Genomic DNA, 21,749 nt, shown 5'->3' with positions numbered 1-21,749 from the left:
CAGAATCTATGTCTGTAAATGTTTCCGCTAGATCCTGAGTACCCAAATGGTAGGGGCTTAATAAATATTGACTAAATAAATAAATTAATGGAAATAAACATGAAATGTTTCTATCATAGGCTCCAACAGCTGAGGAGTACAGTTGTAGTTCAGTAGCTTCCTGTACTTTCAGTAGTTCTGCCATATGTGTAATACCTGAGGATTTTTTTCCTTCTATGTGACATATAAATATTCTCTATGAAAGCTGCAGGAGTAGGCATCTGGATTCTTCACGTCCAGGTTCTTCTCCCTCAATCTCTCTCTTTTTTGCTCTGGCTAACCTAAAATACTCACCAGATGTGTGTGGACACACGCCAACATACACACACGTGCACACATACACAAGTATGCACACAACTTTCACACAGCATATAGCTAGCAAAGGTAGCTTTAGAACTCTGGATTCTTGAATTCTGCAAAAATGTTTTTTTCCACCTTATTTATTTAGTGAAATCTATAAGTTGGCCTAGTTCTATTAAAACATTATGTTAGTCAGAAAATAACCTAACCCTTCTTTAAGATTCACTAATTTCTCAAAAGTCTCATTTTCTAGGGATCTTAATAAAAACTTCACACCACCTGGATTATTTTCTAACAGCACATTTTTCACTCAAACTCCTTACTGGCCATTTAACTTTTCACTTATGTCTACGTTTTGTTTTCTAAAAAGATCATAAGCTACTCAAGAATAGAGTTTATGGGTCTTCTGCTTTATATTCTCCCCAACCCATATCAGTACATAAAAGTGCTCAGCACAGAAGGAGGAAAATGGCGAAGGAGTAGGAGACCTAAATTTCATCAGGTCCCAGGAGTTCAGCTAGATAGTTCTCAAACCATTCTGAACACCTACAAACTCAACAGGATATAGAAGAGAAGAAGAAGAGCAATTCTAGGAACAGAAAAGCAGCCACTTTCTGAAAGGTAGGACGAGCAGAGTAGTAAATCTGAGGCAACATTTGGGAAGATAGACCATAGGGGGACGGTCTGGCTCCCAGCAAGCAGTAGAGCACAAAAACCGAACTGCCAGCTGCAGAGATGGAGCTGAGGAGGGGTCTCTCAGGTTGGGGTTACCTTAAACTGTGATCTGAGGGACAGTCGGGCAACTACTCTTCAGACAGGGACCTCTCAAGTAGCAGACCTGGGGAGTCCCCTTCCTTCTTCCTCTGGGAGAAGCAGTGCGGGAGTGCCTGGCAGGAATCTGCTGGGTTTGGAGACTCCAAATGGGGCTGTGCACCAGAGATAGAAACGATTGGTCACAGGCCGGGTGAGCTCAGAGTGCAGCCAGAGACCAGGGAGACAGGAGGGGTTGCCTGCTTTTCTCTGAAGGCACACTGAGGAGTGGGGCCCCGAGCTCTCAGCTCTTCTGGGCTGGAGATTAGGAGGCCACCATTTTCATTCCCGCCCTCCAAAGCTGTACAGAAAGCATTCAGGGAACAAAAACTCCTGAGAGCAAAACCGAGCAGATTACTTAGCATGGCCTCTGGCAAGGGCAGTGCAATTCTGTCTCAGGCAAAGACATTTGAAAACCATTGCAACAGGTCCTTCCCCCAGAAGATCAACAAGAACTTCCAACCAAGACCAAGTTCACTGATCAATGAGAATTGCAGAACACAAGTGTTAGGGGAATACAGCACATAGAATTCATGGTATTTTTCCCATAATTCTTTAGTCTTTCAAAGTTAAATTAAAAAAAATTTTTTTTCTTATTCTATTCTTTTAAAAATCTTCCTCTTTCCTATTTTAACCTCTTTAACTATTTTATCTTATTAATACCTTTTTAAAAATCTTAACTTCCTTTGTTATATTCTATCCCCTCATTGTATTTAACCTTATTTTTTTGTATACATATAAGCTTTTCTTTCTTTAAAATTTTGGGATAGAGTTTCTTTTAACAGATCAAAATATACCCTAAATCTAGCATTTGGCTTTGTTCAAGGCTCCAGCCTGATCACATTCTCTCCTTTTATTCTTCTTTCAGCCAACTTCTTATCAATTACTTTTTAAAACTCTTTTTAAATTTTTATCTTTATAGTCATATTCCATCCCTTCATCATGTTTACCCTTATTTTGTATATATATAAGTTTTTCTTTCTTTAAAATTTTGGGAGACATTCTCTTCTAACAGACCAAAATAAACCCCAAATCAAGTGGGTGGCTCTGTTATATTCACCAGTATATATATATATATATATATATATATATATATATATATATATGTAATTTTTTTCCCTTTCTTCTCCCCCCAGTTTTGGCTCTCTTCTGATTTAGTTAGAGTGTATTTTTCTGGGGTCATTGCTACCCTTTTAGCATTTTGTTCTCTCATTCATCTATTCTTCTCTGGATAAAGTGACAAGGCAGAAAAACTCACCTTAAAAAAAAAAAAAAAGAACAAGAGGCAGTATTGACACCTAGGGACCTAATCAATAGATACATTGGTAAGTTGTTAGAACTAGAGTTCAGAATGATGATTATCAAGGTGCTAGCTGGGCTCAAAAAAAGCATGGAAGATACTAGAGAATCCGTTTCTGGAGAAATAAAATCCCTCTCTGGAGAAATAAAAGAACTAAAATCTAACCAAGTTGAAATCAAAAAAGCTATTAATAAGGTGCAATAAAAAATGGAGGCCCTTACTGCTAGGATAAATGAGGCAGAAGAGAGAATTAGTGATATAGAAGACCAAGTGATGGAGAATAAAGAAGCTGAGAAAAGGAGGGATAAACAACTACTGGATCATGAGGGGAGGATTTGAGAGATAAGTGATACCATAAGATGAAACAATATTAGAATAACTAGGATCCCAGAAGAAGAAGAAAGAGAGAGGGGGGCAGAAGGTATATTGAAGCAAATTATACTAGAGAACTTCCCTAATTTGGGGAAGGGAACAAGCGTCAAAATCCAGGAGGCTCAGAGAACCCCCCTCAAAATCAATAAAAATAGGTCCACACACCATCATCTAATAGTAAGACTCACAAGTCTTAGTGACAAAGAGAAAATCCTGAAAGCAGCTCGGGACAAGAGGTCTGTAACATACAACAGTAGAAATATTAGATAGGCAGAAGACCTATCCACAAAGACCTGGGAGGCCAGAAAGGACAGGCATGATAATTCAGGGCACTAACTGAGAAAAATATGCAACCAAGAATACTATAATCAGCTAGGCTGTCATTGAAAATAGAAGGAGAGATAAAAAGATTCCAAGACAAACAAAAACTAAAAGAATTTGTAAACACCAACCAGCCCTACAGGAAATATTGAAAGGGGTCCTCTAAGTCCTAGCCTCAGCAATCAGACAACAAAAAGAAATAAAAGGCATTCAGATTGACAGAGAAGATGTCAAGCTCTCACTCTTTGAAGATGATATGATACTTTATGTGGAAAATCCAAAAGACTCCACTCCAAAACTGCTAGAACTCATACGGATATTCAGTAAAGTGTCAGGATATAAAATTAATGCACAGAAATCAGTTGCATTTCTATACACCAACAACAAGACAGAAGAAAGAGAAATTAAGGAGTCAATCCGATTTGTAATTGTACTCAAAATCACAAGATATCTAGGAATAAATCTAACTATAGAGGCAAAGAATCTGTCCTCAGAAAACTATAAACTACTCATGAATGAAATTGAGGAAGACACAAAGAAATGGAAAAAGCTTCCGTGCTCATGGATTGGAAGAACAAATATTGTGAAAATGTCTATGCTACCTAGAGTAGTCTATATATTTAATGCAATTCCTTCAAAATACCATCAACTTTTCAAAGAAATGGAACAAATAATCCTAAAGTTATATGGAACCAGAAAATAATCCCAAATAGCCAGAAGAATGCTGAAAAATTTGGCATCACAATTCCACATTTCAAGCTCTATTTACAAAGCTGTAATCATCAAGACAGTATGGTATTGGCACAAAATCAGACACATAGATTAATGGAACAGAAAAGAGAGCCCAGAAATGGACCCTCAATTCTAGGGTCAACTTATCTTCAACAAAGCAGGAAAGAATGTCCATTGGAGAAAGACAGTCTCTTCAACAAGTGGTATTGGGAAAAATGGATAACCACATGCAGAAGAATGAAACTGGACCATTTTCTTACACCACACACGAAAATAAACTCAAAATAAATGAAAGACCTCAATGTGAGACAGGAATCCATCAAAATCCTTGAGGACAACACAGGCGGCAACTTCTTTGACCTCAGCCACAGCAACTTCTTCCTAGAAACATCACCAAAGGCAAGGGAAACAAAGGCAAAAATGAACTATTGGGACTTGATCAAGATAAAAAGCTTTTACATGGCAAAGGAAATAGTCAACAAAACCAAAAGACAATCGACAGAATGGGAGAAGATATTTGCAAATGACATATCAGATAAGGGACTAGTATCCAAAATCTATAAAGAGCTTATGAAACTCAACACCAAAGAACAAAAATCCATTCGAGAAATGGTCAGAAGACATGAACAGACATTTCTCCAAAGAAGACATCCAAATGGCCAACAGACATGTGAAAGAGTGCTCAACATCACTTGGCATCAGGGAAATGCAAATCAAAGCCACAGTGAGATACCACCTCACACCAGTCAGAATGGCTAAAATTAACCAGTCAGGAAAGGACAGGTGTTGGCGAGGATGCAGAGAAAGGGGAACCCTCCTATATTGTTGGTGGGAATGCAACCTGGAGCAATCACTCTGGAAAACTGTATGGAGGTTCCTCAAAAAGTTGAAAAATAGAGCTACCCTATGACCCAGCAATTGTACTGCTGGGTATTTACCCTAAAGACACAAATATAGTGATCTGAAGGGGCACGTGCACCTGAATGTTTATAGCAGCAATGTTCACAATAGCCAAACTATGGAAAGAACCTAGGTGTCTATCAACAGAAGAATGGATATTCCATTGTGTGTGTATATATATATACACACACAATGAAATACTATGCAGCCATCAAAAAATGAAGTCTTGCCATTTGTAACAACATGGATGGAACTAGAAGATATTGTGCTAAATGAAATAAGTCAATCAGAGAAAGACAACTATAAGGAATATGAGATATAGGGATATAAGGAATATAAGGATAATATAAAGATACAAGGATATATATAAAAGATATACATAAGGATAATACAAAGATATAAGGATAATATAAAGCTATAAGGACATAAGGAATTTAAGAGGCAGGGCAGGGATGGGTGGGTCGTGGGGGAAAGGGAGGGAAAAATGAAACAAGATGGGTTCAGGAGGGAGACAAACCATAAGAGACTCTTAATCTCAGCAAACAAACTGAGGATTGCTGGGGGGTGGGAGAGGGAGGGTTAAGGTGTCTGAGTGATGGACATTGGGGAGGGTATGTGCTATGGTGAGTGCCGTGAATTGTGTAAGAGTAATGATTCACAGACCTGTACCCCTGAAGCAAATAATACATTTTATGCTAATTAAAAAAATTTTTTAAAGTACTCAGCACATTTCTCCCAATTGTTTTCAGAAAGAGAACTTAAATTGAAAAGGAAAAGAAAATGAACTAACCCTTCAAACTTATTACAAAATTGTACATTCTCTAATTGTATTTCATGTCCTGGGACAAAGAAAAATGAACACTGTAGGCAACAAGGTAAACCTGTATTCTTGGTTGAAAGAAAAGCCATGTTAACTGAGAAAGTAAGTTACTGTTCATAATTGGAAAGAAGAGAAATTCAGAAATTGTCTTTTTAATGGAAAATTATTTTCACAAACTGCTTTGAATTAAAAAGTCTTTGTGGCTTAAGCATTCTATTTTGGCCAACTTGAACTCATATATGATTAACATTTTTTAAATTATCTCATTGAATTTTATATACCCTGTGAGGAGGTCTTAGGGCATATGCAATTGTGTAGAAGCAGGTAATATGAATCAGAGAAAAATTTCCTGACTTCAGGTGCAAGATTCTCTGGGTTGAGAGGAAAGGACATATCCAGATGGCAAATGAACAAGAACAGCACTTATCCTAGCAGATCACTGAACAGGGAACTGATCTTGCCCCACTGGGGAGAAACAAACTGACAGAAGCACCAGGTAAGTTTGTGGGAACTGAAAGGAGAGACAATCCTGATGTGTTCTTAGATAGAAGCTCCAGGAAACCCAAGATCTTAGGGACTAAAGCCTGCATGGCAGGTATGACTGTGGGACAGCTTTCAGAGTCCCATGTGTCACAATGTGGCCTACAAGCAGACCGATGGTTCTGTGGCCTGAGTGCACCCCGCTGCGCGCCAGTTTCCAAGACTCGGCCTGGCAATGGAATGAATTTTTGTATACCCCAGAGTCTATACAGAAGTTAAAATATTAGTTGTCAAAACTACAGGGGCCTTTTTAATGGGATCGTGGGGATGGTGCAGCAGTCACCTGTATGTAAACAAATATGAAACAGGATGAGGGGCTAAATGAAAGCCAAGATGAGGACAGACAGTCAAGGAGCAGACGTCACATCTCCCAGTGCTTTAACCCTCCCCAGGCACCCCAGAAATTTTAGTATATGTGCTGCCGAAGCGAGCACAACCCCAACCCCAGAAATTAAATGTATTCCTTTGGTATATATTGACTAAATTTATAATTTTTACCATTTAGAGGGCAGGGTCTCTAAATAGGAAATAAAGTAAAAGAAAATAAGCTTTCTGTTTCTTATATAGCTGGGGTTGTGAACTGAAAGTGAAACCCAAACATAAACCTTTTGAAATGCCAATGTCCTGCATTCACATATTGTAATGTTTCTTTGTTACATAGCCATCCCCTCACCTGGTTTTGAACTAGCAGGAGAATAGAAGGTGTTTGGGAAAGGAGAAAGGAGGTAGGAGGGTCATTGTGAAAGGGCTCTCTTTCTAATGGGAGGAGAAAAGGGGGGGAAATTAAGACAAAAAGAAAGAGAAGAAAACAGGCAAATGAATATCCAACATCTCTTTTGTTGTCCTTATGATATTCATACTGAATTTGTGTGATTTTCTGTTTCTCTAGCATTTTCACTAAGGACACTTTAACCTTGGTTACTGAAATTGTAATGGTATATGAGATGTGAAACAAGCAGTGCTAGGGTTAATATCACAACCCGGATTTGTTTATCACTTGTGTGTGATAAACTTGTGTCACTTTTCACTTGTGTGTGACTTTGGACACTATCTTAACCTATCTGAACTTCCTTTTCTTCTGTTGTAAAAAGGGTTTAAATATAATACATCCCATTGAGTTACTGAGAGAACTGAGTCAGTGCACATGAAAGAGATTTGTAAATGGTACAAAACTGCACAATGTGGGGCATCATTTTTGTGGTGGAGAAGACAATGGGGAGAAATGATGCAGGGGGAGAAGGCTCATGGAGCTGAAGGGTGCTATTCTGGAATCTCGGAACAAACAGTTCAACACAAGGACACCAGGCATACTGGAATAAAGAGATCCAGAAGAGAAAAAGGAGGAAAGGAGTTAGATAGGCATCAAGGACGAACCCAGATAACCTGGCTGGAAGTTTAATAATGACATCAAACTCTGTTCACTCACCCTTAGCTGTAGAGTCTCTTGTTCATTTGCCTTAGAGATCTACTTGCAATAACTATAAGGTAGACTGTACTTTGAGTTCCAGAATGGGACAATCACTTCTCACACCTTTAATATAAGAAATTAATGGAAATTGGGAAGGGGGGTGAGGGGATGGACAAAAAAGGTGAAGAAGAGTGGGAGATACAGTCTTCCAGTAATGGAATGAATAAGTCATAGGTATAAAAGGTACGGCACAGGGAAGAAGTCAATGAAGTCAATGATATTGTAATAGTATTGTATGGTGACAGAGGGTAAGCACCGCATAATATAAATACTTTTCAAATCACTATGTTGTACACCTGAAACTTATGTAAAATTGTGTGTAAATGCCACTTCAATTAAAAAAAGAGAGAGCAGAGAGAAAAAAACAAACAAACAAACATAGTAATTGGGGCTTGAGGAGCCAAGAATTAATCTTTCAACCACTAGAAATACTTCGTAGGTGTTGTCCTTACCAAGAAAGCCCCTGGATATTAGTTCAGCTAGTTGTTCTAACTTTCTGACATCCCTGGAAGTTTTGCACTTCTGAGCGAAAATCTTTGTCAGGAATTAGGAGTAGGCTTTAAATCTCGCCTTAGATGACCTGCAGAAAAGTCTGAAATAGCAGCAATCTTTTTGATTTAGTACAGTGTTGGAGTCCTTGAGTTGTGAAATGAGATGAAAATTCCATTCCATAGAATTCTTTTGAAGTCGTGCTTGGTAGGAATATTTTGTTATGCGACCTAGGCTGCGGACAATATCTCATAAACACAGCTTGGTTGTACATGATGGTCACTAGATTGTCTTCTCAGGAGTGTAGGCCCAATCATCTAGAGCCCTCTGGGTTTCACTAAACAGTTTGATGGGTTTAGGATTGTGAATTTGGGTGTAGAAGTCAAGAAGAGGTAAATGCTTTGTATAAACAGAGGAAATATATTTGAAGTGGAAGAGAAAGACAAATCTTGTGTCAAACTCCAGAGCCATCAAAGATGGAGCAGTATAGGGAAGGAGTATTAGAGAGATCCCTTTTACTGGGGAGTCAAGGGGGGGATGCCAAAGAACAGATATGTTAAGGGAGAGTCCCACAAACGTTTTATTTTGAAAAATAGCAAAACTTTAGAAAAGTTGCAAGAATCGCACAACAAACACTGGTGTACCCTTTACTTATACATATACATGTATACAGAGGGACAGAGAGTATACTTTTTTTTTTTTTTAAAGATTTTACTTATTTATTTGACAGAGAGAGAGAGATCACAAGCAGGCAGAGAGGCAGGCAGAAAGAGGAGGAAGCAGGCTCCCTGCTGAGCAGAAAGCCTGATGCGGGGCTGGATCCCAGGACCCTGGGATCATGACCTGAGCTGAAGCAGAGGCTTTAACCCACTGAGCCACCCACGCGCCCCAGAGAATATACTTTTATAAAAGTGTATTGACATTTTGTATATAGATAGGCAGATTAGAAAAAGCAGATACAGAGAGAAGTGTGTGTGTGTGTGTGTATATATATATATATATTTTTTTTTTTTTCCTGAACCATGTGAAAGTTGTTTGTAGGCATTGTGAAACTCTATTGCTAAATACTTCAATATGTGTCTCCTGAGAATAAGGCCATTCTCCGATAGGACCACAATACAACTATCCCGCTCAGGAACTTAAGCTGGATATAATACAATATCTAATACTTAGTGCATCTTCAAATTTCCCCACTGTCCCAGTGATATCCATATAAATCTCCAGATTAAGAGGGATTTTAAAATTGTTTTCTGTGTTCAACATAAATGCCTTTTCCATTTTCCCCGCAAAATCATCAAAAACAACCACATTTCTCATTTATATGTTTTGTCAGTAATTATGGGGGAACTTACAGATGTCCAATGTCCAGATTGGCAGGGAGTGAAAATAGAAATAATAGCAGCTGCCAGAGGAAAGTTTGGTTGGCACGGATTACCTCTGAGCCAGCTATTTGGAGGAGAACGCTGGAGAGACAGTAAGTAACAGAGACAGACTGAAGCCATCTAGACTGTTCCTAGGGTGCTGCCCCTTTTCTTCCCACCCATGTTTTTAATCTGTCCTCTCTTAGTTGTTAGTATGCTTCCCAGATCCTACCATGTACCTTCAGCTTGCTCTCATAGGCCTTTAAAAACAATAGATTCAGGGCACCTGGGTGGCTCAGTGGGTTAAAGCCTCTGCCTTTGGCTCAGGTCATGATCCCAGTATCCTAGGATCAAGCCCCGCATCAGGCTTTCTGCTCAGCGGCTTCCTCCTCTCTCTCTGCCTGCCTCTCTGCTGACTTGTAATCTGTCTGTCAAATAAATAAATAAAATCTTAAAAAAAACACACAATAGATTCTATTTTTAGAGAAGTTCTACATTTACAGAGGAATTGAGAAAATAGCAAAAGCTCCCATGTATCCCCTCTCCCTCTGCACACATGTGCAGACAATTTCCCCTATTAATTAACACCTTGGGGGGGGGTGCTGGGTGATTCAGTCAGTTAAGTGTCTACCTTCAGCTTAGGTCATGATCCTGGATCCCAAGATTGACCCCTGCATTATGCTCTGTGCTCAGCGGGGAGCCTGACTCCTTCTCCCTCTGCTCTCCACTGTTTGTGCTCTCTCACTCTCTCTCTCAAAAAACAAAAAACAAAAAACAAAAAACAAAACTTACATTAGTACAGTATGATACACCAGTATTCACACGTTAGGATTAATGAGGGCCATACTTTATTTTGATTTCCATAGTTTCGTGTTCTTTTTTAAGATTTTATTTATTTATTTATTTATTTATTATTTAAGAGACACAGCAGGGGGAGTGGGAGAGGGAGAAGCAGGCTTCCTGCTGAGCAGGCAGCCTCATGTGGGACTCCATCCCAGGACCCTGTATCATGACCCAATCTGAAGGCAGACACTTAACCGACTGAACAACCCAGGCACCCCAGATTTCCATAGTTTTTAACCTAATGTCCTTTCTGTTCCAAGATCCCATCCAGGAATCAAAGTTACATTTAGTTGTTATTTCTCCTTAGACTCCTTAGACTGACGGTTTCTCAGATTTTTCTTGTTTTGTTTTTCCCTCTTTAACAAAAAAAAATGTTTATTTGACAGAGACAGACACAGCAAGAGAGGGAACACAAGCAAGGGCAGAGGGAGAGGGAGAACCAGGCTTCCCACTGAGCAGGGAGCCCCATGCAGGCTCCATACCAGGACCCTGGGATGGTGACCTGAGTCCAAGGCAGAGGACTTAACGACTGAGCCACCCAGGTGCCCTCAGACTTTTCTTGTTTTTCATGTCTTTGACAGTTTTGAACTCCTAGGTTTTTTGATAATTTAATCTCGCTTACAATGCTTGGCAGTGCACCACAACAAATATTATGTTGAATTAGGTAAAATCTCTGATAATTGGTGAAGATCAAATCGTGTTTGAAGTGGCTGTATGATAAAGACGATAAAGTTATTTTAGCAGCCTTGTTTGTTTGGGATCATATTATGACTACTTATTGAGTATATATAGCATTCATTGGGTTGCATGGTCTTCTTTGGGTGGATTGAGTCAATGAAGATCCAAGCACAAAGATCTTCTGAGAGAGAACCATGCAGAAGGTGCCTTTTCCTCTGGAAACGTGTGTTGTTACAGACTACACATGGCAGATATTTTATGCTTTTCTTTATCTTTGTAAGAATCATGGGGTAATTTGGCTTGAGACATATGCTATCCTTTACCAAGCAAGTATTTCTCTTATCCTTTAATTTTTAAAAAAATCAAAGTATAGGGGCGCCTGGGTGGCTCAGTGGGTTAAAGCCTCTGCCTTTGACTCAGGTCATGATCCCAGGGTTCTGGGATCGAGCCCCGCATCAGGCTCTCTGCTCAGCAGGGAGCCTGCTTCCTCCTCTCTCTCTGCCTGCCTCTCTGCCTCCTTGTGATCTCTGTCTGTCAAATAAAAAAAATAAATAAAATCTTTAAAAAAAATGTTTGATGAATAAATGAATGAGCGAATGAGTCACGTGAAAACACTTTGTAAATTGAGAAATGCTATGTAAATATTCTTTAAAAAAATCAAAGTATGATTTATATATGGTGATAAGCGCAGATCTTATGAGCACAATTAGAGGTTTTTTGTTTTTGTTTTTTTTAAAGATTTTATTTGAGAAAGAATGAGAGAGAGAGAGAGAGAACATAATGGGGGGAGGATCAGAGGAAGAAGCAGACTCCCTGCCAAGCTGGGAGCCCAATGTAGGACTTGATCCTGGGACTTCAGGATCATGACCTGAGCTGAAGGCAGTCACTTAACCAACTGAGCTACCCAGGCTCCCAGTTAAATGTGTTTTGATAAATGCATTCACTTGCGTAATCTATACCTCAAAGACAGAGAAAATGTTCATCACTACAGAAAATTATCATGCCCTTTCCAAGTAAATGCCTGCCTGTACCTCAACCAGCAACCACTGGTTCAGTTTCTTTCATCATAGATTAGGTTTGCTTGTCCTAGGACTTCATATATATGGGATCACATAGTTTAGGCTCATTTGTGTCTGGGCTTCTTTAGCTTAGCATAATGTTTTGAGATTCATTCATGTTTTGCATCTATCCAAAGTTTATTCCATTTTATGGCTGAGTAGTATTCAGTGTATTGTATCAATATACCACTATTGCTTTACCTATTTTTTATTGATGGAAATTTGTTTTTTCTTATTTTTTAGGCTATTTTGAATGAAGTTGTGAATATTCTTGTTTATGCCCTTTTTGTGGACTTGTTTCTCTTTGAGGGTGGAATTTCTGGGTCTCGTGTGTTGTATTTGTGTTCAGTGTTATAAGAAAAAGTCAAACCATTTCCCAAAGAAGTTGTAACATTTTGCAGTCTGTGTTAGTTATCTACCACTGCCTAACAATATTATTACAAATTCAACAGCATAAGGCAACACACATTTATGTCTCCCAGTCTGGATCAGGAGACTGGGCATAGCTTAGCTGGTCCTTTGCAGAGCTGCAATCAAAGTGCTGATCCAAACTGGGTTCTCATATGGAGGCTTAACTGGGGAAGAACTTGATTCCTGACTCATGTGGTTGTTGGCAGAATTCACTTCCTTGTGTTGTGTGATTAAGGACTTCAGTTTCTTGCTGGCTGTTGGCTGGTCGTTGCCCTCGGCTGCTAGAAAGGCGAGGAGTTCCTTTCCATGTGGGGTTCTTTAGCACGGGCAGTTGGTTCCTCAAAGTCAGCAACGGAGCCAGAAACTCTAGCAAGGAAGTGCTATAATCCTATAAATGTGATCATGTAATCAAATATATTTAACCATATACATCCTATTACCTTTGCCATATTTTATTTTTTTTTAAGTTTTTATTTATTTATTTGACAGACAGAGATCACAAGTAGACAGAGAGGCAGGCAGAGAGAGGGAGGGGGAAGAAGGCTCCCTGCTGAGCAGGGAGCTGGGCTCAATCCCAGGACCCTGAGTTCATGACCTGAGCCGAAGGCAGAGGCTTTAACCCACTGAGCCACCCAGGCGCCCCACCTTTGCCATATTTTAATGTAAGTCCCACTCATGCTCAAGGGGAGGGATCCGATAGGGCAGGGATACCAGAAGGCGGGGATTGAAGGGGACCACCTTAAGAATATGTGTATCTGGGGCTCCTGGGTGGCTCAGTGGGTTAAAGCCTCTGCCTTCAGCTCAGGTCATGATCCCAGGGTTCTGGGATCGAGCCCCACATCTGGCTCTATGCTCAGCGGGGAGCCTGCTTCCTCCTCTCTCTGCCTGCCTCTCTGCCTACTTGTGATCTCTCTCTCTGTCAAATAAATAAATAAAATCTTAAAAAAAAAAGAACATGTGTATCATATACTTCAACCATAAACGAATGAGTTTTGGTTGCTTCTCATCTTTACCAATATTTGCTGTTGCCATTTATTTAATTTTAGCCATTCCAGTTGTTGTAGAATATGCCGGTGTGGATTATTTTTATTTTATTTTGTGAGTATAGTTGACACAATGTTAGTTTCAGGCATACAACATAGTGATTTGACAATCTGTCACCACAAAATGCTGTTACAATATCACTTACTATACTCCCTATGCTGTGCCTTTTATTCCCATTGTGGTTTTAATTTGCACTTCTTTAACGTCTAATGATACCAAACATTTCTCCATGACCTTTTTGGCCAATCATACATCATCTTTTGCGAAATGCCTTTTCCTTGTATTTTGCCCATTTAAAAGATTGTGTTGTTTGTCTTTTTATTATTGAGTTGGAGGAGTTCCTTATATATTTTGGATAAAGGTCCTTTGATAGCTATATGTATTACAAATATTTTCTCTCTGTCTACATCTTGCTTAGGTTTTTCTTTTCCTTAGCAGTGTCCTTTGATGAGCAGATAGTTTTAACTTTGATGAAGTTTAATTCACCAGTTTTTCTGTGATGCTTAGTGCTGTGCTGGTAAGAATGTTCCTCTCTCAGTAATTGATAAAATGAGTAAATGGTACATTTTAACATAAGTTGTGATCCAAAGAAGAAATCACAAGGGAAATAAAATATCTTGAACTGAATGTTAATAAAAATACGCCATATTAAACCATCTTATATTTGTGAGATACAGCAGCTGAATCATTGCATAGAAGGGAACTTATAGTCTAAAATGCTTACAATTCAAAATAAATTGTTGATGCTTCTACCTTACAAAGCAAAAGGAAAAAAAGAAGAGTAAATTAACCAAAGGAAGTTTAAAAAATATGAAAAATCAATAAAATAGAAAGTGAATCAACCAATTAGTTCAGGGAAAATTGGTATAGCCAAAATTTGGTTCTTACAAAAGAACTATGGAGGCAATAAAGCTCTATTTAGACTGATCAAGAAAAAAAATTAATGAAAAATATTAAAGATTAATACAATAAAATTTTAAATGAGTAAAAAATTCATTGATATAATACACTGTATTATATTATCCTGGAGAGAAAAAAAACACATTATTACCTCAATAGATACAGAAAAAGCATCTGACTAAATCTATTGCCCTTTCATGACAAAAAAACTCAACAAATTAGGAATAGAAAGAAAATTCCTCAACCTGATGGGCTTCTGTGAAAATCCCCCCAGAGAACATGACACTTACCGATAAAAGACTGGATGTGTTCTACTAAGGAACAGAAACAAGACAATGGTGTTTGTTCTCACCACTTCTATTAAACATTGTATTGAAGTTTCTAAACTGGGACTTTAGGCAAGAAAATAAAATAAAAGGCATCCAGATTGGAAAGGAAGAAGTAAAATAATCTCTATTTCAAATGATATGATCTTGTATATTTAAAAAAATAGCCCTAGGAAATTCATTAAAAACAATGAACAATCTAAAAATAAAATAAGGAAAACAAGTCCATTTGCAATATATAAAAAGAATAAAATACTTATAAATAAATTTAACTAGATAAGTATAATACTTAAATATTTTAAAAACTGTAAGACATTGCTTAGAGAAAATAAAGGGGGTGCCTGGGTGGCTCAGTCATTAAGTATCTGCCTTAGGCTCAGGTCACGATCCCAGGGTCCTGGGATGGAGCCCCACATCAGGCTCCCTGCTCAGCGGGAAGCCTGCTTCTCCTACTCCCACTCCCCTTTCTTGTGTTCCCTCTCTTGCTGTGTCTCTGTCTGTCAAACAAATATGTAAAATCTTAAAAAAAAAAAGAAAGAAAGAAAGAAAATTAAGAAGGTTCATTAAATGGAAAGACATTTCATGTTTATGTGTCATATGATTATGGCAAAGTTAAGATGGAAATACTCCCCAAATAGACCTACATATCAAAGCAATCTCTATTAATATCTCAACTGGCTTTTTTTTGCAGACTGAAACTGACAAGCAGATCTAAAATTTATATGTAAATGAAGTTTCAGAATCATCAAAGAATTCTTGAAAAATAAAGAACAAAGTTGGAGCATTCACACTTTCCTACTTTAAAACTTACAGCAGAACTATAGTAATCAAGACAGTGTGGTACTGACATGGATAAACATTTAGATCAGTGGAACAGAACTGAGAGTCCTGAAATAAACCCTCACATTTCTGGTCAGTTGATTTTCAACAAGGCTGACGAGACAATTCAATAGAGAAAAACAAAACAAAACATTATTTTCCACAAATGGTGCTGTGGCAGCTAGTATCCATATACAGAATAATGAAGTTGGACCCCTACCTCTTTCCTAGCTAGATAAAAACTAGCTCCTTTGGATCAAAGACCTAAGTGTAAGAACTAAACTACAAAACTCTCAAAGCAAAACAGGATAAAACTTAATGATCTTGCATAGGCATTGACTATTTTCTTAGCTATGCCACCAAAATATAAGCTACAAAACAAAATTAAACTTTTGTGCTATAAGAAACACAGTCAATAGAGTAGAAAGAGAATTTATAGAATAGGAAAAAATGTTTGTGAATCATATATCTAGAACACATAAAGAATACTTACAATTAAAGGAAGAAGTAAAGAACTTGAACAGATGAATAACCAGCAAAGAAATTGAATCAAAAATAAAAAATCTCCCAACAAGCAAAAGTCCACGACCATATGGCTTCACAGATGTATTCCACCAAATATTTAAAGAAGAGTTAATACCTATGCTTCTCAAACTGTTCCAAAAAACAGAAATGGAAGGACAACTTCCAAATTCATTCTATGAGACCTGCATTACCCTGATACCAAAACCAGATAAAGACTCCACTAAAAAAGAGAAGAGAACTATAGGCCAATATCTCTGAAGAACATGGATCAAAAATTCTCAATAAAATACCAGCAAACTGAATCCAACAGTACCTTAAAAGAGTCATTCACCGGGGCACTGGGGTGGCTCAGTGGGTTAAAGCATCTGCCTTCGGCTCCAGTCATGATCCCAGGGTCCTGGGATTGAGCCCCGCGTTGGGCTCTCTGCTCAGCGGGGAGCCTGCTTCCACCTCTCTCTCTCTCTCTGCCTGCCTCTCAGCCTACTTGTGATCTCTGTCTGTCAAATAAATAAATAAAATCTTTAAAAAAAAAAAAGAGTCATTCACCAAGATCAAGTGGGATTTATTCCTGGGCTTCAAGGGTGGTTTAATATTCAGAAATCAATCAACTTGATACACCACATTAACCAAAGAAAGGATAAGAACCATATGATCCTTTCAATAGATGCAAAAGAAAAAAAAAAAAGCATTTGACCAAGTACAACATTCATTCATGATAAAAACCCTCAACAAAGTAGGGTTAGAGGGAACATAGCTCAACATAATAAAGGTCATATATGAAAAACCCACAGCTAACATCCTCAATGAGGAAAAACAGAGCTTTTCCTCTATGGTGAGGAATGAGACGGGGAGGTCCACTTATCACCACTGTTATTTGTTATTTAACAGAGTGCTGGAAGTCCTAGGTACTCTAACTTCATTTTGAAATTGAACAGATGAATTTGCATGGTGTTTGCATGGTAATTTATGTCCATCACTTTAATTTAGCCGTGTCTTCATATTTAAAGTAAATCTCTTATAAATAGCATATTATTATGTCTTGCTTTTTTATCCAGCCTGACTAGTACTGCCTTTCAACTGAAGCGTATTTTCTTTTCGGTTATATCTGCTTCCAGTTTTTTGGAGGTTAGTTACTATAGTGATTATAATATGCAGATCTAATGAATTGATATTAAGCAACTTTACATATAACATAAGAACCTCACAATCGTGACTGTATACATTTTAAAATTATAGATCATATCATTTTTTTTATTACCGAACACCATACATAGTACAATTTTACAAACCTAATTTATTGTGTGAAAATAAAATTAATGAGGGGAAACTATCTTTGCATTATTCATCCTTTGCAACCATTTTCTATATGGGTATGCACTTCACTGCTTCTTCTGTGAACCTGCCATCACTCAGTATGAAATACAATTAATTGCTTAGTCTCGAGGGAGCATCTTTCAAGAGGTAATATAAATGACCCTTATCGCAGAACAAACTTCTGAGAAGAACAAAGAGAATTTATCTGCTAGATCCCCTTGTCAACATTTTCCCTCATGGATGTTGAATCCCACACATTTCTGGGTTGTTCATGTGTAAGTACTGGCAGGTCCCGCAGCATCTCATTAGTTTTTTTCCAAAAGAAAAACTCCAAGGGCAAGAGGTGAGACACAATATTGTTTGGTTATAAGGTGAGCTAACCATCCAGTTGTGCTAATGTGAAGTCTCTTGCCACAGCAGAACAGCCCACCAGGTTTTGGCTGTCACACGTTGGCTGGGACAAAACAAATGGCTACTAGTCCTGGGCGGATGAGGCTAAGAGCATTAGAGTACAATGTTTGATAAAATGCATCTTTTTCACCACTCATTTTCATTCATGCTTCCCATTATATTCACCCATATACTGCAATAGAAGCACTGATTTTTGTGAGTAGATCATTCCTTCACTTCCTCCCTAAGGGGGAAAGAACAAGTTCATTTCGTCACAGAGCCCTGTTCAAGATGACATCCAGCCACCATCTCTGGAAAGACTTAAGGCAAGAAGGTTAATGACACAAGGTAAAGTCCCTGCTGGTGAAGATAATATTAAGGTCATAATTGAAAGTCTTCATGTCTCTCTCCTCTACTCTTTTGTGCCCTTATGTCAGTCTATCACTGGCCAGTGTCTGTCAGCGGAGGGGAGGGGGGGTAGGGATGGGGGTAGATGTCACAGATGAGGCAGCTCTTTGGCTAAGGACAGTTCTCAGTCAATACTCACAACAGCTGGGGGATGAGTGTGTGAGTAGGTAAAGGACATTTAAACAAAGCACCAACAGCACCCATCCACTAAAAGGGGTTAATCCTACCTCTATTCTTTTTTCCTTGCCCCCTTATATTCTAGTTGCTGGGGAACCTAGTACTATATATTAACTGTTGGTTCAGGGCATATACCATATCTTGGAGGGCATTCCTCAACTTTGCACTGTCTGGAGTATTTTGTTATGGAACAAAATCTGGCTAATACAGATGAGTTACGAGGTTAAGACCATTGGCTCCTGTGTTTACTGTTTCCTCTCTTTTGTCATAAAATATATTCTCTGGTCTGAACTATTATTGTGAGAGAAACCATGTCAAAATCTTAGGCTTTCATAAATTCTTGAATATTGGTCCTGGCGCTGAGGACAAGGAAGGCAAATTCATGACTGGGTTAGGTACCAGTACTGATAAGGATGCATTACTGCCTTCCCCAGGGTAGAAGTGTTCCAGTGTAATCAATCTATCAAGTGGCCGACTGGTCTTCTCAAAGAGCAATGGCAATTAAAGGCTCAGTTTTGGTATCTGCAAGTGGCAAGTTGGGAATTCAGCAATGGCCATTAATCTAGCTAGATCAGAATTAGTGAGGAGTTCATATTTTCTGGCCCATGCAATACTTCCATCACTGCCACCATGACATCTCCATTCATAGATCTTCATGCTTGCTAATTGATACCACAACACAAATCATGTCATTTACCTGGTGCCTGAGAATGCTTTCTCGGGAAATTAACATGAGACACGGATCCATTCAAATTTTGTTTTCCAGACCCATTCTCTCATCCCCTCAGATCCATTCAAATTTTGTTTTCCAGACCAATCTGTCCCCAATATTTCAATCTTTTTTTTTCAGGTCCTGAATCAATTAGCCAAGCCATTTCTCTATGCCTAGAAGTTCCTGTATATCCATATCTATATCTCAGAACACTTCTTCCTAAGAAGTCAACGATCAAGTGTATTGCTCACAAATCTTCCCAAGGGAAGATTTCCCACCATCACTGTACTGTGGGCACCAGGAGTGCATTTTTTTATAACACTTACATCTTGTACCAAGCCAAGTGTAAACCAGGTCCAGGTTCTTTCCTTCTCCATCTGTTGGTCTTAGAGAATCCCCTTAGGCCAAAGGACTGAACTGAGAGAGATGTGTCAGTGCAAGAGAGGTTGGTGACATAAGAGTTTACATCATTTATTCACACTTGCTCATGACTTCTTAGTCCCTGCTTGCCTGATCCTGAATGTATCATATCCATTGTAAAATGGATTGATGCTGACAGACCTTATAGCTCAGAGAATAATAATCAGTTGGTGACAGGTTGCTTCTATTGCTTAGGCACTTTGTCTCCATTTGGGTCCTAGAAGAACAAACAGCTGATTTTTCAAATAGAGGCTAATTCTCTGTTGCAGAAGATTTCCTTGCTATAGAACCTTAGGTGTATACCACCTATTGGGGCTTGCTGGAGACTCTATGTGTTACTTATTCACTACAAACACCTCTCATACCACTGGATCTGCTGAATCATACAGCTTAAGTAGCTGGCCAGCTTGTACTGCACTTGGATATCTTTCCTTTTTCTTTTTTAAAGATTTATTTATTTATTTGAGAGAGAGTACATACACACAGAGGAGGAAGGAGAAGTAGGCTTCCCGCTGAGTGGGGGTTCAGTGCAGGACTTGATCCCAGGACCCCCAGATCATGACCTTAGCTGAAGGCAGATGGTTAACCAATTGAGCCATCCAGGTGTCCCCAGCTTAGATTTCATTTAGAGATGTCTCCTACTTTGGCACCCACTTGCTGTCTAAGTCACCTGATAAATGCGCTGGGGATATATTCCCAAAGACAGTATATGCCTTCAAAAACCAAAGAAGTCCACTAAGTGAAGAGTCTCTCTCCTAGTGGCAGGAGGTGATATTTTTACATTAAAGGTGATGTTTCCTGTGTTCCCATAATTTTGGAATGCTAAAAATGTCGTTGACGTGGCAAGTCCTTGGATTGCCTTAGAGTCTATCGTCTATTCTTCATCATGCATGTTTTACAAGGCCATTTAGACTAATATTCAAAGTGGAATCTACGGACTGCTGCTGTTGGTTAACTCTTGGTTACTGGTTCTTGCAAGATGAATTATAAAATTGAAAATCTGTGTTTAGAACATTTTATAGCAATTGACATTGCTGTGACATCCAAGTACATGATCAGAAGCCTCATCTCATTAAGCAAGGTATTGATCATTTTAGCAACTGTCAAACTTGTGTGGTGATTCACATGTGCAGCAAGGTACTTACCAGTCAAATTCAGTGGTGATTTCCAAAAATATCGCTCCAAGACAGATTGGAAAAACAAACAAACAAACAAACAAACAACAAACAAACTATGAGAAGCAATGATTTGGAGTACTTGGCCCTTTGTGCCCACTAGGACAGAGAACAGATGGGTTAAAATAGCCCTGAGGCAACTGCCTCTCTAAAGACAAAGTGCTTTTGATCCTTTCTAATGATAGAAATTCAGAAAAACACATTAACCAATTAATACCTATATACCAATGCCAAATCTATGTTGATCTGATCTAATGAAGAGACTACATGTAGTATGGAAGCTTCTACTGGGGCTTAATTTATGGTGGTCTACTATCACCTGCCATGATCCCATTTTTGGAAGAATTAGATAGGAGAGTTGGTTGAATAGAGATATAAAAGAAACTACAAACTCTGCATCCTTTAAATATTTGATAGTGGTATAAGTCTTTGCATTTCTTCCTAAGATGCTGTCATGCTTCTGAATTACTAACCTGCCTGGGGGTAATAGTGGCAGTTTTAACACCCTCTATATGGTCCATCCTACATAATGGCAATTGCTCCACAGGTCAGGGGACCAACATGAGGATTTTACCATCTGTTAAGGTCATCTGTCCTAATTATACAATCATTGATTTAACCACAGAATGTGTTCATAGACCTACTGGACTCACAATAAGTTAAGTTGAGCCAAAACTTCACTGGTTTCCATTCTAATTAGAGAATCATGGTGGTGTCAGTGACAGTTTGGACACTGTATCTAACAATTCTTTTTTTCTTTTTTTTTTTAAGATTTTATTCATTTATTTGAGAGAGAGAGAGCGAGAGCGAGAGAGAGCTTGAGAGAGATCAGGAAGTGGGGGCGGGGGCACAGAGGGAGAAGCAAACTCCCCAATGAACAGGGAGCCTGTGCAGGACTCAATCCCAGGGCCCTGGGATCATGACTTGAGTCAAAGGCAGACACTTAACTGAGCCACCCAGGTGCCCTGTATCTAACAATCCTTGAAGACTCTGAGCATTTCCTTTTTTTCCAGTGCACAGTTACCCCGGCTAATGGCCACACATCCTTTTGGAGAGCCACTTGCTTCAACAGTCTTTGCATGATTTACAGGCAAGAG

Source organism: Neovison vison, chromosome 5 (genome assembly GCF_020171115.1).
Source record: "Neovison vison isolate M4711 chromosome 5, ASM_NN_V1, whole genome shotgun sequence".
Classification (NCBI taxonomy): Eukaryota; Metazoa; Chordata; class Mammalia; order Carnivora; family Mustelidae; genus Neogale; species Neogale vison.
This window is presented reverse-complemented; position numbering follows the sequence as displayed.